This window comes from Ranitomeya variabilis, chromosome 2, assembly GCF_051348905.1.
Source record: "Ranitomeya variabilis isolate aRanVar5 chromosome 2, aRanVar5.hap1, whole genome shotgun sequence".
Classification (NCBI taxonomy): Eukaryota; Metazoa; Chordata; class Amphibia; order Anura; family Dendrobatidae; genus Ranitomeya; species Ranitomeya variabilis.
Window position 1 is genome coordinate 1,112,241,598 of NC_135233.1, and position 18,956 is coordinate 1,112,260,553.

The window sequence follows — 18,956 nt, forward strand, 5'->3', positions numbered from 1 at the left end:
ACACAGATGGAGCCTCCTCCGTATAACTGAGGTATACTGTTACAGAGATGGAGCCTCCTCCGTATAACTGAGGTATACTGTTACAGAGATGGAGCCTCCTGCGTATATCTGAGAAATACTGACACAGAGATGGAGCCTTCTCCATGTATCTGAGGTATACTGACACAGAGATGGAGCCTTCTCCGTATATCTGAGGTATACTGACACAGAGATGGAGCCTTCTCCATATATCTGAGGTATACTGACACAGAGATGGAGCCTTCTCCATATATCTGAGGTATACTGACACAGAGATGGAGCCTTCTCCATGTATCTGAGGTATACTGACACAGAGATGGAGCCTCCTCCGTATATCTGAGGTATACTGACACAGAGATGGAGCCTCCTCCGTATAACTGAGGTATACTGTTACAGAGATGGAGCCTCCTCCGTATATCTGAGGTATACTGACGCAGAGATGAAGCCTTCTCCTTGTATCTGAGGTAAACTGACACAGAGATGGAGCCTCCTCTGTGTATCTGAGGTATACTGACACAGAGATGGAGCCTCCTGCGTATATCTGAGAAATACTGACACAGAGATGGAGCCTTCTCCATGTATCTGAGGTATACTGACACAGAGATGGAGCCTTCTCCGTATATCTGAGGTATACTGACACAGAGATGGAGCCTTCTCCATGTATCTGAGGTATACTGTTACAGAGATGGAGCCTCCTGCGTATATCTGAGAAATACTGACACAGAGATGGAGCCTTCTCCATGTATCTGAGGTATACTGACACAGAGATGGAGCCTTCTCCGTATATCTGAGGTATACTGACACAGAGATGGAGCCTTCTCCATATATCTGAGGTATACTGACACAGAGATGGAGCCTTCTCCATGTATCTGAGGTATACTGACACAGAGATGGAGCCTCCTCCGTATATCTGAGGTATACTGACACAGAGATGGAGCCTCCTCCGTATAACTGAGGTATACTGTTACAGAGATGGAGCCTCCTCCGTATATCTGAGGTATACTGACGCAGAGATGAAGCCTTCTCCTTGTATCTGAGGTAAACTGACACAGAGATGGAGCCTCCTCTGTATATCTGAGGTATACTGACACAGAGATGGAGCCTCCTCTGTGTATCTGAGGTATACTGACACAGAGATGGAGCCTCCTGCGTATATCTGAGAAATACTGACACAGAGATGGAGCCTTCTCCATGTATCTGAGGTATACTGACACAGAGATGGAGCCTTCTCCGTATATCTGAGGTATACTGACACAGAGATGGAGCCTTCTCCATATATCTGAGGTATACTGACACAGAGATGGAGCCTTCTCCATATATCTGAGGTATACTGATATTGTCCTAATAATGGACTCAAATGGGAAGTACCTAAATACACAGCGGCTGTTCCCAGGAAAACAGGTCCGTACAATCCGCTGTGCGAATATTGAACAGGTGGCAGAGGTCATCAGTAAACCACGGTTTACCAACCCAAAGCATATTATTATACACACGGGTACAAACAATCTACCAGACCAGCACCAGCAGATCGCAGAACAACTGATCAACCTGGCAAGGATGGCACAACAAAAATTCCCGGACAGTAAAATCATTCTGTCATCGCTGCTCCCAAGAAAGGACACACCCAGGCAAACCACCCAAACCATCAATACAGAACTGACTGAAAGGATCAAGACTGTGCCAACCGTGACCCTGGCACAACACCTCTCCATAAACACCAGTCACCTGCACGATAATAAGCATCTCAATAAACAAGGGGTCAGCCTCCTGGCCAAAGAGCTGAAGGACATCGTGCTAAACAGAGACCCCAGGGCTGGATCCAACAGTGGCCATAATCACACTGAAAGACCCCCGAGAAAGAAAGAGCAGAAAACCCCAACGCTACCTCCTGAAGCTGGTAACAAAGCTCTTCACCCAGTGTCAGACCATCAAAGGAGGAGACCTCCATGGAGGGGACCACCGAGCCCGCACAGACACATGCAGAGCAGAGATAGGGGTGAGATAAAGACCCTGCTCAATGCACTGTGCAGAATTCTAATGTGACTGGATGGAACCAAGCACTTCTATAAAACAGTCAGAAATCCAGTTTGTCCCACACAGCTATACTCATTACAAGGTATATACACACAAAATACACAGAAGAATGTCTTCACTTACAATCAGCAGCTGGAATATCCAGGGTCTCAACGCCTCAACCTTTGGATCTAAAACAAAGGACCCTGATTTTATACAAAGACTGAAAAATATAGACATTCAGATCCTCCTGGAAACATGGACCAGAGCCGAAAACGAATCCCTGGTGCCTATTGGATACAAGGAATTCTCGGTCCATGCCCAGAAAAATAAAAACACCAAACAGGGCCGGGGCTCAGGAGGAGTATTGATCTGGTATAAAGAGGAGCTCCACCCGTACATCAAACCGGTGAAGAAAGGAGGCAGCCACATATGGATCAGAATCAGCAGCTCCATCCTCACCTGCCAGTCTGATGTCCACCTCTGTGCCACCTATATACCACCGCCAGAGTCCCCCTACTTCAATCCAGACTGCTTCGAGATCTTACAAAGAGAAGCCGCCCATTATCAGGCCCTGGGCAAAGTTCTCATCTTTGGAGACCTCAATGCAAGAACAGGGAGAGAGAGAGACTTCCTGACCACGGATGGAAACATCTACATACTTGGAGCAGAGAATGACGGCCAAGACCATGTACACACTGAGAGAAACAGCTATGACAGTACAGTCAACAAAAGTGGCAGAAAGCTCCTGAAAGTATGTAGAAGTTTAGGACTTCATATCCTTAATGGACGAAGCAAGGGTGACTCCTTAGGAAGGTATACACTAAACTCCCATGTAGGGAGGAGTGTAGTAGACTACGCCATTACAGATCTGAACCTGGCAGATGTCAGCGCCCTCATAGTCACCCCACAAACGCACCTGTCAGACCACAGCCAACTTCTTCTGTACATGAAATCTACAGAGAAACCATCCACTCAGAAGCCACAGCAGAGCGGCCTCTTCACCCGGCCTCCATCCTATAAATGGTCCAAAATGTCGGCACTAAAGTATAAAGAAGCTTCCAGCAGACCTGAAATACAGCGGATGCTGCACCACTTCTACAATCTCAAGTACAAGCCAAACCCAGAGGGAGTGAGCCAAGCCGCAAAGGACCTCAACAATATATTCTACGCAATGGCCAGACTGTCCGACCTTAAAAAAGTCGACTACAAGAGACCAAAAGAAACACAGGTCAATGGCTGGTTTGACAAAGAATGTAAAGATGTACGGAAGACCCTGAGAACAGCCTCCAACAAGAAACACAGAGACCCCAACCACCTGGGTCTGAGGGAAGCCTATGACTCCATACAAAGGCAGTACAAAACCCTCCTCAGGAGGAAGAAGCAGAGTTACATCTCTACCAAGCTTAACCAACTCCGAGACGCCCTCCAAGACAACTCCTTCTGGGAACTATGGAACCACATGGGCACCAAAGACAAGAAAAACAACACGCATATCCAAAATGGCAACCTCTGGCTCCAATACTTCAGAGACCTCTATAAAGACATTCCAAAGGAAGAGCTAAGCCAAGAACAGGAAAACATAATGGTGAAACTAAAAGCAATGGAGGAAAAAATCAAAAACTTCCAAAACCCGGTGGATACACCTATAACACTACAGGAAGTAGCCGAGAGACTCTCCTCCATAAGATGTAGAAAAGCCAGTGGCCTGGACGGAATCCTACCAGAAATGCTGAAGTACAGCCCACCAGAAATACAGGCTGCAATGGTTAAACTCTTCAATATTGTGCTGAGCGCTGGCTACTTCCCTCGTACCTGGAACCAAGGCCTCATCACACCCATCCACAAGAGTGGGGACAGGTATGACCCAGCCAACTACAGAGGCATATGTGTCAGCAGCAACCTGGGAAAACTGTTCAACAATATCCTGAACAAGAGGATCCTCACCTTCCTCACCGAGCACAACGTCCTCAGCAAGAGCCAAGCAGGGTTCATGCCGAACCACCGAACCACTGACCACATCTACACTCTGCACAGCCTCATTCAGAGACACGTCTACAATACAAAGAATGGGAAGATATACGCCTGCTTTGTGGACTTTAAAAAGGCCTTTGATTCAGTGTGGCACCCGGGCTTATTCCTGAAACTGCTGGAGAGCGGAATAGGAGGAAAGACCTATGATGTCATCAAAAGCTCCTACACCGAGAACCGCTGCAGCGTGAGTGTGAACGGCAGAAGAACGGCTTATTTCCAGCAGAACCGCGGGGTCAGACAAGGCTGCAGCCTAAGTCCAACACTCTTCAACATTTACATCAACGAGCTGGCTACCGCCCTGGAATCCTCCTCAGCACCAGGTCTCACCCTCCACGACACGCAGGTGAAATTCCTGCTGTATGCAGATGACCTGCTGCTGCTGTCACCAACCGAGAAAGGCCTCCAGGACAACCTGAAAATCCTAGAGAAATTCAGCTCCACCTGGGCTCTACCGGTCAACCTAAAGAAAACCAACACCATGGTGTTCCAGAGGAGAAAGAGAAAATCAGACCAGCACCCATCATTTGTCCTCAACAACTGCGACCTCACAGGAACGGACAAATATACCTACCTGGGCCTAGAGATTCACCGGTCAGGGAGCTTCAAACAAGCCATAGAGACCCTGAAAGACAAGGCCTGCAAAACCTTCTATGCCATCCAAAGGAAACTCTACCATCTGAAGCCACCAGTGAGGGTCTGGCTAAAAATCTTCGACTCCATCATCGCCCCAATCCTCCTGTATGGCAGCGAAGTCTGGGGTCCCCACACCTACCCAGACTGGTCAAGGTGGGATTCCAGTCCAACAGAAATATTCCACCTGGAATTCTGCAAGCACCTTCTCCAGGTCCATCGGAGCACCTCCAACAGTGCTTGTCGGGCCGAGCTGGGTAGATTCCCTCTACACCTAACAGTTCTAAAGAGGGCGCTGTCATTCCGGGCTCACCTGCATAGGAGCAATCCAAGCTCCCATCACCATAAAGCCCTGATACATGTAGGTGAAACAGAAAAACCAGAACCCTCGGAACAGCCAAGCCAAACTCAACCGGACCAGAACACCAATCACAACAACCTGACAAAAGCCGGAATCAGGAAGATGGCAGACGAAGGCCAGGAGAGGTATGTCAGTGACTGGAAGAATGATATCAACAACTCACAGAAACTGAACACGTACCGGAGTCTACAGAGAGACTACAGACTGGCCCCATATCTGGAGAAACTCCTGGACCCCAGAGATCGCAAGATCCTGAGCCGATATAGACTCAGTGCCCACAGTCTGGCCATCGAATGTGGCCGACACAGGCAGAACTACAAGCCCAGGGAGGAAAGACTGTGCCAACACTGTGATCAGGAGGCCATAGAGGACGAAACCCACTTCTTGCTACACTGCTCCAAATACTCAGCAGTGAGGGACACTCACTTCAGGAGACTCTCACATCTCTTCCCGGACTTCATCACCATGAAGGAGGAAGAGAAAACATATATCCTGCTGGGAGAAGAAGAGAGAGCAGTGGAGATAGCAGCGCGGTATGTGAGCGAATGTCATAGACTGCGAGAAAGAGAACTATGATGCCATGGACTATAGCCCCCACAATGGACTATAGCCCCCACAATGGATCTGCCCCATCCACCTCCCCTATGCCATGGACTATAGCCCCTACCCTGGACCTGCCCCCATCCACCTTCCCTATGCTATGGACTATAGCCCCCACCCTGGATCTGCCCGTATCCTCCTCCCCTATGCCATGGACTATAGCCCCCACAATGGATCTGACCCCATCCACCTTCCCTACAGCTCCTACCCAACATCCCCACAGTCCCTATTCCTATTGCCTTTATACACTTGCTTTGGCAAAACTGATGTGTATTTGGTCCTGCCAATAAAGCTTCTTTGAATTTGAATTTGAATTTGAATTACTGACACAGAGATGGAGCCTTCTCCATGTATCTGAGGTATACTGACACAGAGATGGAGCCTCCTCCGTATATCTGAGGTATACTGACACAGAGATGGAGCCTCCTCCGTATAACTGAGGTATACTGTTACAGAGATGGAGCCTCCTCCGTATATCTGAGGTATACTGACGCAGAGATGAAGCCTTCTCCTTGTATCTGAGGTAAACTGACACAGAGATGGAGCCTCCTCTGTATATCTGAGGTATACTGACACAGAGATGGAGCCTCCTCTGTGTATCTGAGGTATACTGACACAGAGATGGAGCCTCCTGCGTATATCTGAGAAATACTGACACAGAGATGGAGCCTTCTCCATGTATCTGAGGTATACTGACACAGAGATGGAGCCTCCTGCGTATATCTGAGAAATACTGACACAGAGATGGAGCCTCCTGCGTATATCTGAGAAATACTGACACAGAGATGGAGCCTTCTCCATGTATCTGAGGTATACTGACACAGAGATGGAGCCTTCTCCGTATATCTGAGGTATACTGACACAGAGATGGAGCCTTCTCCATATATCTGAGGTATACTGACACAGAGATGGAGCCTTCTCCATATATCTGAGGTATACTGACACAGAGATGGAGCCTTCTCCATGTATCTGAGGTATACTGACACAGAGATGGAGCCTCCTCCGTATATCTGAGGTATACTGACACAGAGATGGAGCCTCCTCCGTATAACTGAGGTATACTGTTACAGAGATGGAGCCTCCTCCGTATATCTGAGGTATACTGACGCAGAGATGAAGCCTTCTCCTTGTATCTGAGGTAAACTGACACAGAGATGGAGCCTCCTCTGTATATCTGAGGTATACTGACACAGAGATGGAGCCTCCTCTGTGTATCTGAGGTATACTGACACAGAGATGGAGCCTCCTGCGTATATCTGAGAAATACTGACACAGAGATGGAGCCTTCTCCATGTATCTGAGGTATACTGACACAGAGATGGAGCCTTCTCCGTATATCTGAGGTATACTGACACAGAGATGGAGCCTTCTCCATATATCTGAGGTATACTGACACAGAGATGGAGCCTTCTCCATATATCTGAGGTATACTGACACAGAGATGGAGCCTTCTCCATATATCTGAGGTATATTGACACAGAGATGGAGCCTCCTCCGTATATCTGTGGTATACTGTTACAGAGATGGAGCCTTCTCCGTATATCTGAGGTATACTGACACAGAGATGGAGCCTTCTCCGTATATCTGAGGTAAACTGACACAGAGATGGAGCCTTCTCCGTATATCTGAGGTATACTGACACAGAGATGGAGCCTCCTCCGTGTATCTGAGGTAAACTGACACAGAGATGGAGCCTCCTCCGTATATATCTGAGGTATACTGACACAGAGATGGAGCCTTCTCCGTATATCTGAGGTATACTGACACAGAGATGGAGCCTTCTCCATATATCTGAGGTATACTGACACAGAGATGGAGCCTTCTCCGTATATCTGAGGTATACTGACACAGAGATGGAGCCTTCTCCGTATATCTGAGGTATACTGACACAGAGATGGAGCCTTCTCTGTATATCTGAGGTATACTGACACAGATATAGCCTCCTCCGTATATCTGAGGTATACTGACACAGATATAGCCTCCTCCGTATATCTGAGGTAAACTGACACAGAGATGGAGCCTCCTCCGTGTATCTGAGGTATACTGACACAGAGATGGAGCCTTCTCTGTATATCTGAGGTATACTGACACAGATATAGCCTCCTCCGTATATCTGAGGTATACTGACACAGATATAGCCTCCTCCGTATATCTGAGGTAAACTGACACAGAGATGGAGCCTCCTCCGTATATATCTGAGGTAAACTGACACAGAGATGGAGCCTTCTCTGTATATCTGAGGTATACTGACACAGAGATGGAGCCTTCTCTGTATATCTGAGGTATACTGATGCAGAGATGAAGCCTTCTCCTTGTATCTGAGGTAAACGGTAAACTGACACAGAGATGGAGCCTTCTCTGTATATCTGAGGTATACTGACACAGAGATGGAGCCTCCTCCGTATATCTGAGGTATACTGACACAGATATAGCCTCCTCCGTATATCTGAGGTAAACTGACACAGAGATGGAGCCTCCTCCGTATATCTGAGGTATACTGACACAGAAATGGAGCCTTCTCCGTATATCTGAGGTATACTGACGCAGAGATGAAGCCTTCTCCTTGTATCTGAGGTAAACTGACACAGAGATGGAGCCTCCTCCGTATATCTGAGGTATACTGACACAGAGATGGAGCCTCCTGCGTATATCTGAGGGATACTGACACAGAGATGGAGCTTCCTCCATATATCTGTGGTATACTGTTACAGAGATGGAGCCTCCTGCGTATATCTGAGGTATACTGACACAGAGATGGAGCCTTCTCCATATATCTGACGTATACTGACACAGAGATGGAGCCTTCTCCATATATCTGAGGTATACTGACACAGAGATGGAGCCTTCTCCGTATATCTGAGGTATACTGACACAGAGATGGAGCCTCCTCCGTATATCTGAGGTATACTGACACGGAGATGGAGCCTCCTCCGTATATCTGAGGTATACTGACACAGAGATAGAGCCTCCTGCGTATATCTGAGGGATACTGACACAGAGATGGAGCCTCCTCCGTATATCTGAGGTAAACTGACACAGAGATGGAGCCTCCTCCGTGTATCTGAGGTATACTGACACAGAGATGGAGCCTTCTCCTTGTATCTGAGGTAAACTGGCACGGAGATGGAGCCTCCTCAGTATATCTGAGGTATACTGACACAGATATAGCCTCCTCTGTATATCTGAGGTATACTGACGCAGAGATGGAGCCTCCTCAGTATATCTGAGGTATACTGACACAGAGATGGAGCCTCCTCCGTATATCTGAGGTATACTGACACAGAGATGGAACCTCCTCCATATATCTGAGGTATACACTGACACAGAGATGGAGCCTCCTCTGTGTATCTGAGGTATACTAACGCAGAGATGGAGCCTTCTCCTTGTATCTGAGGTATACTGACACAGAGATGGAGCCTCCTCTGTGTATCTGAGGCATACTGACACAGAGATGGAGCCTTCTCCTTGTATCTGAGGTATACTGACACAGAGATGGAGCCTCCTCCGTATATCTGAGGTATACTGACGCAGAGATGGAGCCTCCTCCGTGTATCTGAGGTAAACTGACACAGAGATGGAGCCTTCTCCGTATATCTGAGGTATACTGACGCAGAGATGGAGCCTCCTCCGTGTATCTGAGATATACTGACACAGAGATGAAGCCTCCTCCGTGTATCTGAGGTATACTGACACAGAGATGGAGCCTCCTCCGTGTATCTGAGATATACTGACACAGAGATGAAGCCTCCTCCGTGTATCTGAGGTATACTGACACAGAGATGGAGCCTTCTCCGTATATCTGAGGTATACTGACGCAGAGATGGAGCCTCCTCCGTGTATCTGAGATATACTGACACAGAGATGAAGCCTCCTCCGTGTATCTGAGGTATACTGACACAGAGATGGAGCCTCCTCCGTGTATCTGAGGTATACTGACACAGAAATGGAGCCTCCTCTGTGTATCTGAGGTATACTGACACAGAGATGGAGCCTCCTCCGTGTATCTGAGGTATACTGACACAGAGATGGAGCCTCCTCTGTGTATCTGAGGTATACTGACACAGAGATGGAGCCTCCTCCGTGTATCTGAGGTATACTGATACAGAGATGGAGCCTCCTCCGTATACAGTTAAGACCATATATATTTGGACAGAGACAACATTTTTCTAATTTTGGTTATAGACATTACCACAATGAATTTTAAACAAAACGATTCAGATGCAGTTGAAGTTCAGACTTCCAGCTTTCATTTGAGGGTATCCACATTAAAATTGGATGAAGGGTTTAGGATTTTCAGCTCCTTAACATGTGCCACCCTGTTTTTAAAGGGACCAAAAGTAATTGGACAGGTTCAATAATTGTAAATAAAATGTTCATTTTTAGTACTTGGTTAAAAACCCTTTGTTGGCAATGACTGCCTGAAGTCTTAAACTCATGGACATCACCAGACGCTGTGTTTCCTCCTTTTTGATGCTCGGCCAGGCCTTCACTGCGGTGGTTTTCAGTTGCTGTTTGTTTGTGGGCCTTTCTGTCTGAAGTTTAGTCTTTAACAAGTGAAATGCTGCTCAATTGGGTTGAGATCAGGTGACTGACTTGGCCATTCCAGAATATTCCACTTCTTTGCTTTAATAAACTCCTGGGTTGCTTTGGCTTCATGTTTTGGGTCATTGTCCATCTGTAGTATGAAACGACGACCAATCAGTTTGGCTGCATTTGGCTGGATCTGTGCACACAGTATGGCGGCTCTGAAGACCTCAGAATTCATTCCTGTGTCACATCATCAATAAACACTAGTGACCCAGTGCCACTGGCAGCCATGCATGCCCAAGCCAGCACACTGCCTCCGCCGGGTTTTACAGATGATGTGGTGCGCTTTGGATCATGAGCTATACCACGCCTTCGCCATACTTTTCTCTGTCCATCATTCTGGTAGAGGTTGATCTTGGCTTCATCTGTCCAAAGAATGTTCTTCCAGAACTGTGCTGGCTTTTTTAGATGTTTTTTAGCCTTTTTCTTCTTGATGCTTATGAGTGGCTGCACCGTGCAGTGAACCCTCTGTAGTTACTTTCATGCAGTCTTCTCTTTATGGTAGATTTGGATATTGATACGCCGACCTCCGGGAGAGTGTTGGTCACTTGGTTGGCTGTTGTGAAGGGGTTTCTCTTCACCATGGAGATTATTCTGCGATCATCCACCACTGTTGTCTTCCGTGGGCGCCCAGGTCTTTTTGCATTGATGAGTTCACCAGTGCTTTCTTTCTTTCTCAGGATGGACCAAACTGTACATTTTGCCACTCCTAATATTGTAGCAATTTCTCGGATGGGTTTTTCTGCTTTCGCAGCTTAAGGATGGCTTGTTTCACTGCATAGAGAGCTCCTTTATCGCATGTTTACTTCACAGCAAAACCTTCCAAATGCAAGCACCACACCTCAAATCAACTCCAGGCCTTTTATCTGCTTAATTGAGAATGACATAACGAAGGGATTGCCCACACCTGTCCATGAAATGGCCTTGGAGTCAATTGTCCAATTACTTTTGGTCCCTTTAAAAACAGGGTGGCACATGTTAAGGAGCTGAAACTCCTAAACCCTTCATCCAATTTTAATGTGGATACCCTCAAATGAAAGCTGAAAGTCTGAACTTCAACTGCATCTGAATTGTTTTGTTTAAAATTCATTGTGGTAATGTCTATAACCAAAATTAGAAAAATGTTGTCTCTGTCCAAATATATATGAATTAACTGTATCTGAGGGATACTGACGCAGAGATGGAGCCTCCTCCGTATATCTGAGGGATTCTGACGCAGAGATTGTGTCAGTATACCTCAGATATACGGAGGAGGCTCAATCTCTGCATCAGTATACCTTAGATACACGGAGGAGGCTCCATCTCTGTGTCAGTATACCTCAGATACACGGAGGAGGCTCCATCTCTGTGTCAGTATACCTCAGATATACGGAGGAGGCTCAGAGATGGAGCCTCCTCCGTGTATCTGAGGTATACTGACACATAGATGGAGCCTCCTCCGTGTATCTAAGGTATACTGGTGCAGAGATTGAGCCTTCTCCGTATATCTGAGGTATACTGACACAGAGATGGAGCCTTCTCCGTATATCTGTGGTATACTGACACAGAGATGGAGCCTCCTCCGTATATCTGAGGTATACTGACACAGAGATGGAGCCTCCTCCGTGTATCTGAGGTATACTGACACATAGATGGAGCCTCCTCCGTGTATCTAAGGTATACTGGTGCAGAGATTGAGCCTCCTCCGTATAGCTGAGGTATACTGACACAGAGATGGAGCCTCCTCTGTATATCTGAGGTATACTGACAGAGATGGAGCCTCCTCCGTATATCTGAGGTAAACTGACACAGAGATGGAGCCTTCTCCGTATATCTGAGGTATACTGACAGAGATGGAGCCTCCTCTGTGTATCTGAGGTATACTGACGCAGAGATGGAGCCTCCTCAGTATATCTGAGGTATACTGACGCAGAGATGGAGCCTCCTCAGTATATCTGAGGTATACTGACACAGAGATGGAACGTCCTCCGTATATCTGAGGTATACTGACGCAGAGATGGAGCCTCCTCAGTATATCTGAGGTATACTGACACAGAGATGGAGCCTCCTCCGTATATCTGAGGTATACTGACACAGAGATGGAGCTTCCTCCATATATCTGTGGTATACTGTTACAGAGATGGAGCCTCCTCCGTATATCTGAGGTATACTGATGCAGAGATGGAGCTTCCTCCGTGTATCTGAGGTATACTGACACAGAGATGGAGCCTCCTCCGTATATCTGAGGTATACTAACACAGAGATGGAGCTTCCTCCATATATCTGTGGTATACTGTTACAGAGATGGAGCCTCCTCTGTATATCTGAGGTATACTGACACAGAGATGGAGCCTCCTCCGTGTATCTGAGGTATACTGACGCAGAGATGGAGCCTCCTCAGTATATCTGAGGTATACTGACGCAGAGATGGAGCCTCCTCAGTATATCTGAGGGATACTGACGCAGAGATGGAGCCTCCTCAGTATATCTGAGGTATACTGACACAGAGATGGAGCCTCCTCCGTGTATCTGAGGTATACTGACGCAGAGATGGAGCCTCCTCAGTATATCTGAGGTATACTGACGCAGAGATGGAGCCTCCTCAGTATATCTGAGGTATACTGACACAGAGATGGAGCGTCCTCCGTATATCTGAGGTATACTGACGCAGAGATGGAGCCTCCTCAGTATATCTGAGGTATACTGACACAGAGATGGAGCCTCCTCCGTATATCTGAGGTATACTGACACAGAGATGGAGCTTCCTCCATATATCTGTGGTATACTGTTACAGAGATGGAGCCTCCTCCGTATATCTGAGGTATACTGATGCAGAGATTGTGTCAGTATATCTCAGATATACGGAGCAGGCTCAATCTCTGCATCAGTATACCTCAGATACACGGAGGAGGCTCCATCTCTGTGTCAGTATACCTCAGATACACTGAGGAGGCTCCATCTCTGTGTCAGTATACCTGAGATATACGGAGGAGGGTCAGAGATGGAGCCTCCTCCGTGTATCTGAGGTATACTGACACAGAGATGGAGCCTCCTCCGTGTATCTAAGGTATACTGGTGCAGAGATTGAGCCTCCTCAGTATATCTGAGGTATACTGACACAGAGATGGAGCCTCCTCCGTATATCTGAGGTATACTGACACAGAGATGGAGCCTTCTTCATGTATGTGAGGTATACTGACACAGAGATGGAGCCTCCTCCGTATATCTGAGGTATACTGACACAGAGATGGAGCCTTCTTCATGTATGTGAGGTATACTGACACAGAGATGGAGCCTCCCCCACTTATCTAAGGCAAAAGTACACTGAGATGGAGCCTCCTCCATGTATTTATCCACAGATAGGCCCTGTGGTGGTTTAGACGACCCATATTCAAATCCCATTCAAGAATTGCAAAATGAGTGTCCATATTAGAAGGTTTGTCCCTCAACCAACTTTTTAAATCGTGCATCTGGTCAGCTAGATAATGTAAAATAAGTCAGGTATTTAGGCCTCTGCAGGGTTCCAATGCTAATTTTGAGTCTTGATGAGCGCCATATGAAGGCTGCCATCATACAATGTATTCTCTCAAAGAATATTTTGGGGATCCCAATTGAGGAGTGCTCCAATATATAGAGTCACTTTGGAAGAATAATCATTTTGAGAAGAATAATTCTTCCCGCTACAAAAGAGGAAGCTGTGACCATTTCTCAAATTAATTTTTAAGCATCTCTTTAACAGGGTATACATTATATTTTAAGTCTAATACACACTGAGTGTATGTGTGTATGTATTAAGCCCCGCCCACTCCACACGCAAAGCCCCGTCTACACCACGGCCCACGTTGTTGGCACACACGGACGAAGACACATGCACCTTGAAAGCCACCCTGCAAAACTCACTGGCTGTGACGTCACAGCCGCTGCGAGCTACAATCGGGGCTGCCGCCTTCAGAGTATCAGTGCGCGGCAGGCACAGGCCACATCTAGCTCCGTCGTGTCTAGAATGGAGTTGCTTCTGTGAGGCACGACATCAAGGGAAAGGGAGGAGCCTTATGGATTACACCGCTGTGCTCATAACAGGAAGTTGATGTGCATGTGTGAGGTGGAAAATGAGAGGAGTGAGGTGGAAAATGAGAGAGTGAGGTGGAAAATGAGAGGAGTGAGGTGGAAAATGAGAGGAGTGAGGTGGAAAATGAGAGGAGTGAGGTGGAAAATGAGAGGAGTGAGGTGGAAAATGAGAGGAGTGAGGTGGAAAATGAGAGGAGTGAGGTGGAAAATGAGAGGAGTGAGGTGGAAAATGAGAGGAGTGAGGTGGAAAATGAGAGGAGTGAGGTGGAAAATGAGGAGTGAGGTGGAAAATTAGAGGAGTGAGGTGGGAAAGAGAGATGTCAGGGGGAAAATGAGAGAAGTGCGGTGCTGCTACAGTATTATTATTATTATTATTATTTATTGTTATAGCGCCATTTATTCCATGGCGCTTTACATGTGAGGAGGGGTATACATAATAAAAACAAGTACAATAATCTTAAACAATACAAGTCATAACTGGTACAGGAGGAGAGAGGACCCTGCCCGCGAAGGCTCACAATCTACAAGGGATGGGTGAGAATACAGTAGGTGAGGATAGAGCTGGTCATGCAGCGGTTTGGTCGATCGGTGGTTACTGCAGGTTGTAGGCTTGTCGGAAGAGGTGGGTCTTCAGATTCTTTTTGAAGATTTCGATGGTAGGCGAGAGTCTGATATGTTGTAGTAGAGAGTTCCAGAGTAGGGGTGATGCGCGAGAGAAATCTTGTATACGATTGTGGGAAGAGGAGATAAGAGGGGAGTAGAGAAGGAGATCTTGTGAGGATCGGAGGTTGCGTGTAGGTAAGTACCGGGAGACGAGGTCACAGATGTAAGGAGGAGACAGGTTGTGGATGGCTTTGTATGTCATGGTTAGGGTTTTGTACTGGAGTCTCTGGGCAATGTGGAGCCAGTGAAGGGATTGACAATGGGGAGAGGCCGGGGAATAGTGGGGGGACAGGTGGATTAGTCGGGCAGCAGAGTTTAGAATAGATTGGAGGGGTGCGAGAGTGTTCGAGGGGAGGCCACAGAGCAGGAGGTTGCAGTAGTCAAGGCGAGAGATGATGAGGGCATGGACTAGGGTTTTTGCAGATTCTTGGTTGAGGAATGAACGGATTTGTGAAATATTTTTAAGTTGAAGTCGGCAGGATGAGGCTGTGTATAGAGAAGAGAGAGGTGCTGCAGGTGGAGGCTGTACATAAGGCCAAATTCACACGTTCAGTATTTGGTCAGTATTTTACCTCCTGTATTTTTCTACCACTCCTGGTTTTGGCTTATAAATACGAAGTGGTGACGTGTTTCCACTGACTGTTTTACTCCAAGTTTTAGCTTACAAAAACTGAGGTAAAAATACTGACCAAATAACTTGTGAATGTGGCCTTATACTATCAACACTTGGGAAATCATTTAGTTAATTTGTGTTGCAAATTTGTAGTGTTGAATATATGATGTGAAATGTTTTATGTGCAATATAATCATTATAATTTGTTATAACTAACCACAGTTAGATACTCTGCCCGGGCAATGCCGGGGTCTTCAGCTAGTTATAATTATCAATAAAAACCCAGATATTTAAATTTAACTACTTGTAAACCATAGGCTGAAGGTCTGGGTATATTCTCAGTGATCGGCATTACTGAGGATTTGCCCCAGTTTATTTTAAGACCCGATAGATCCCCAAAGTGATTAAATTAATTGCTCTTGGAAGGGATTGCTCCACTGTTGACAAAAAAAAAGAATTTGGTCTTGGGCATATAACCCAACTTTATCCGATCTGGAATTTATTGTGGTTCCCTCTACCATAGGGTCTTGCCTGATTTTTTAACAGCAATGCCAGGGCAAAAAGCATCGGTGACAGGGGTCACCCCTGTGTAGTTCCCCTTTCCAGGTTAAAATATTCAGATAATATTCCGTTCACAAGAACATAAGCTCGAGGCCTGGAGTCAAGGAATTCAATCCATTTGATAAATTGTGCACTAAAACCAAAGGAGTACACGATGGAGGAGTTTCCAAGGCCTTTGCAGTATCCAAAGACACAAACGCACATGACTTCCCATAAATTTATGGACTATTTGGTTTAGAACTTGGGCTCTTCTTATATTGGAGGATGTTGACCTCCCAGGCATAAAACCAGATTGGTCCTCATGAATGATATTTAATATTACTGTTAATATTACTGTTTTTATCTAAAAAAATGTTGTGAGTATCTTATAATCCATATTTATAAAGGATATAGGGCGATAGGAGCTGCATTACTCAACTGGTTTATCTGACTTGGGGATCACCACTATAGTGGCATCATAAAAGATTGAGAAAGGGATTCCCCTGAGATGACTTCTGAAGAGGTTTTCAACAAAGTAGGGCCTATTTGGTGGATATATCTTTTGTGTAACTCTACAGATATGCCATCTGGACCCGATGCCCTTCCATTAGAGAGAGACATTATGGCATCATGTATTTCATCCAGACTCAGACGGATGTCTGTGTCCAGGAGTGATTGACTCTCCTACAGAGTCTCGGAACAGTATGTTTTAAGTGTTCATCTAACGTTTTTTTCCTCCAAAACTGTGTATGAAAATGGGGGGTGCGTCTTAAAGTCTGGATATACCTGCTCTGGTTGTGGTGGGAGGTGTGGGAGCAGCAGTGGCAGGTCACAGGAGGCAGGAGCTGGCTTCTGCGGCTAACTCCTGTGCCCGTTGCTAAAGAGAATTGAATATTCACTGCATTCCACACCCATGGGCATGGAGGGCAGTGAATATTCATTTCTCTTTAATAGTGGACATGCTGTTAGCCGCAGCAGCTGGCTTCCTGCAGTCGACGGGCGTTCACGTGTGACCGCTGCTTAAGGCAATGAATATTCACTGCTCTCCACTCCCATAGGTGTGGAATTCAGTGAATATTTATTCCCTATAGTAGCGATCACACGTGACCACCATTGGCTGCAGCTAACACTGTGCCCGTCATTAAAGAGCAATTACTATTCATTGCTCTCCAATCACATTGCAGTGAGTATTCTGGCATCTGTCTTGTAAGCAGCACATGACGTCCCTGCCATACACTGCTTACAAGCATAAATCATCTGCTGACATCAGACCAAGACGCTGCGCGGTAGAGCAGGATGGTAAATATAATGGTTTGGGGTTTTTTATGTTTTTCTGATGGGGGGCCATGTGTACCAGGATTAGGATTGGGTCAATCATACTAGGATAAGGATGAGGGTCCATGCCTACCAGGACGGGGATGAGGGTCCGTGCCTACCAGGATGGGATGAGGGGGCCCGTGCCTACCAGGATGGGGATGAGGGGGGCCGTGCCTACCAGGATGGGGATGAGGGAGGCCGGGCCTACCAGGATGGGGATGAGGGGGCCCGTGCCTACCAGGATGGGATGAGGGGGCCCGTGCCTACCAGGATGGGGATGAGGGGGGCCGTGCCTACCAGGATGGGAATGAGGGGGGCCGTGCCTACCAGGATGGGGATGAGAGGCCGGGCCTACCAGGATGGGGATGAGGGTCCGTGCCTACCAGGATGGGATGAGGGGGCCATGCCTACCAGGATGGGGATGAGGGGGGCCGTGCCTACCAGGATGGGAATGAGGGGGGCTGTGCCTACCAGGATGGGGAGGCCGGGCCCACCAGGATGGGGATGAGGGGGGCTGTGCCTACCAGGATGGGGATGAGGGTCCGTGCCTACCAGGATGGGATGAGGGGGGCCGTGCCTACCAGGATGGGGATGAGGGGGGCCGTGCCTACCAGGATGAGAATGAGGGGGGCTGTGCCTACCAGGATGGGGATGAGGGTCCGTGCCTACCAGGATGGGATGAGGGGGGCCGTGCCTACCAGGATGGGGATGAGGGGGGCCGTGCCTACCAGGATGAGAATGAGGGGGGCTGTGCCTACCAGGATGGGGATGAGGGAGGCCGGGCCCACCAGGATGGGGATGAGGGGGGCTGTGCCTACCAGGATGGGGATGAGAGGGACCATGTATACCACGATGGGGATGAGGGTCCATGCCTACCAGGATGGGGATGAGGGGGCCATGCCTACCAGGATGCTGATGAGTGGACCATATACAGTGCCTACAAGTAGTATTCAACCCCCTGCAGATTTAGCAGGTTTACACATTTGGAATTAACTTGGCATTGTGACATTTGGACTGTAGATCAGCCTGGAAGTGTGAAATGCACTGCAGCAAAAAAGAATGTTATTTCTTTGTTGTTTTTTTTTAAAAATTGGGAAAAGTTTTTTCAGAGGGTCATTTATTATTCAACCCCTCAACCCACCAGAATTCTGTTTGGTTCCCCTAAAGTATTAAGAAGTAGTTCAGGCACAAAGAACAATGAGCTTCACATGTTTGGATTAATTATCTCTTTTTCCAGCCTTTTCTGACTATTTAAGACCCTCCCCAAACTTGTGAACAGCACTCAAACATGGTCAACATGGGAAAGACAAAGGAGCATTCCAAGGCCATCAGAGACAAGATCGTGGAGGGTCACAAGGCTGGCAAGGGGTACAAAACCCTTTCCAAGGAGTTGGGCCTACCTGTCTCCACTGTTGGGAGCATCATCCGGAAGTGGAAGGCTTATGGAACTACTGTTAGCCTTCCACGGCCTGGACAGCCTTTGAAAGTTTCCTCCCGTGCCGAGGCCAGGCTTGTCCGAAGAGTCAAGGCTAA

The 18,956-nt window shown here is 47.2% G+C and overlaps 1 protein-coding gene across 3 annotated transcripts in view; it reads left to right on the forward strand.

The window, feature by feature from the left end:
• Window positions 1-18,956, forward strand: part of LOC143808902 (oocyte zinc finger protein XlCOF7.1-like) — a 57,489-nt gene that overhangs the window by 14,339 nt on the left and 24,194 nt on the right. The gene's annotated exons all lie outside the window — the stretch shown is intronic.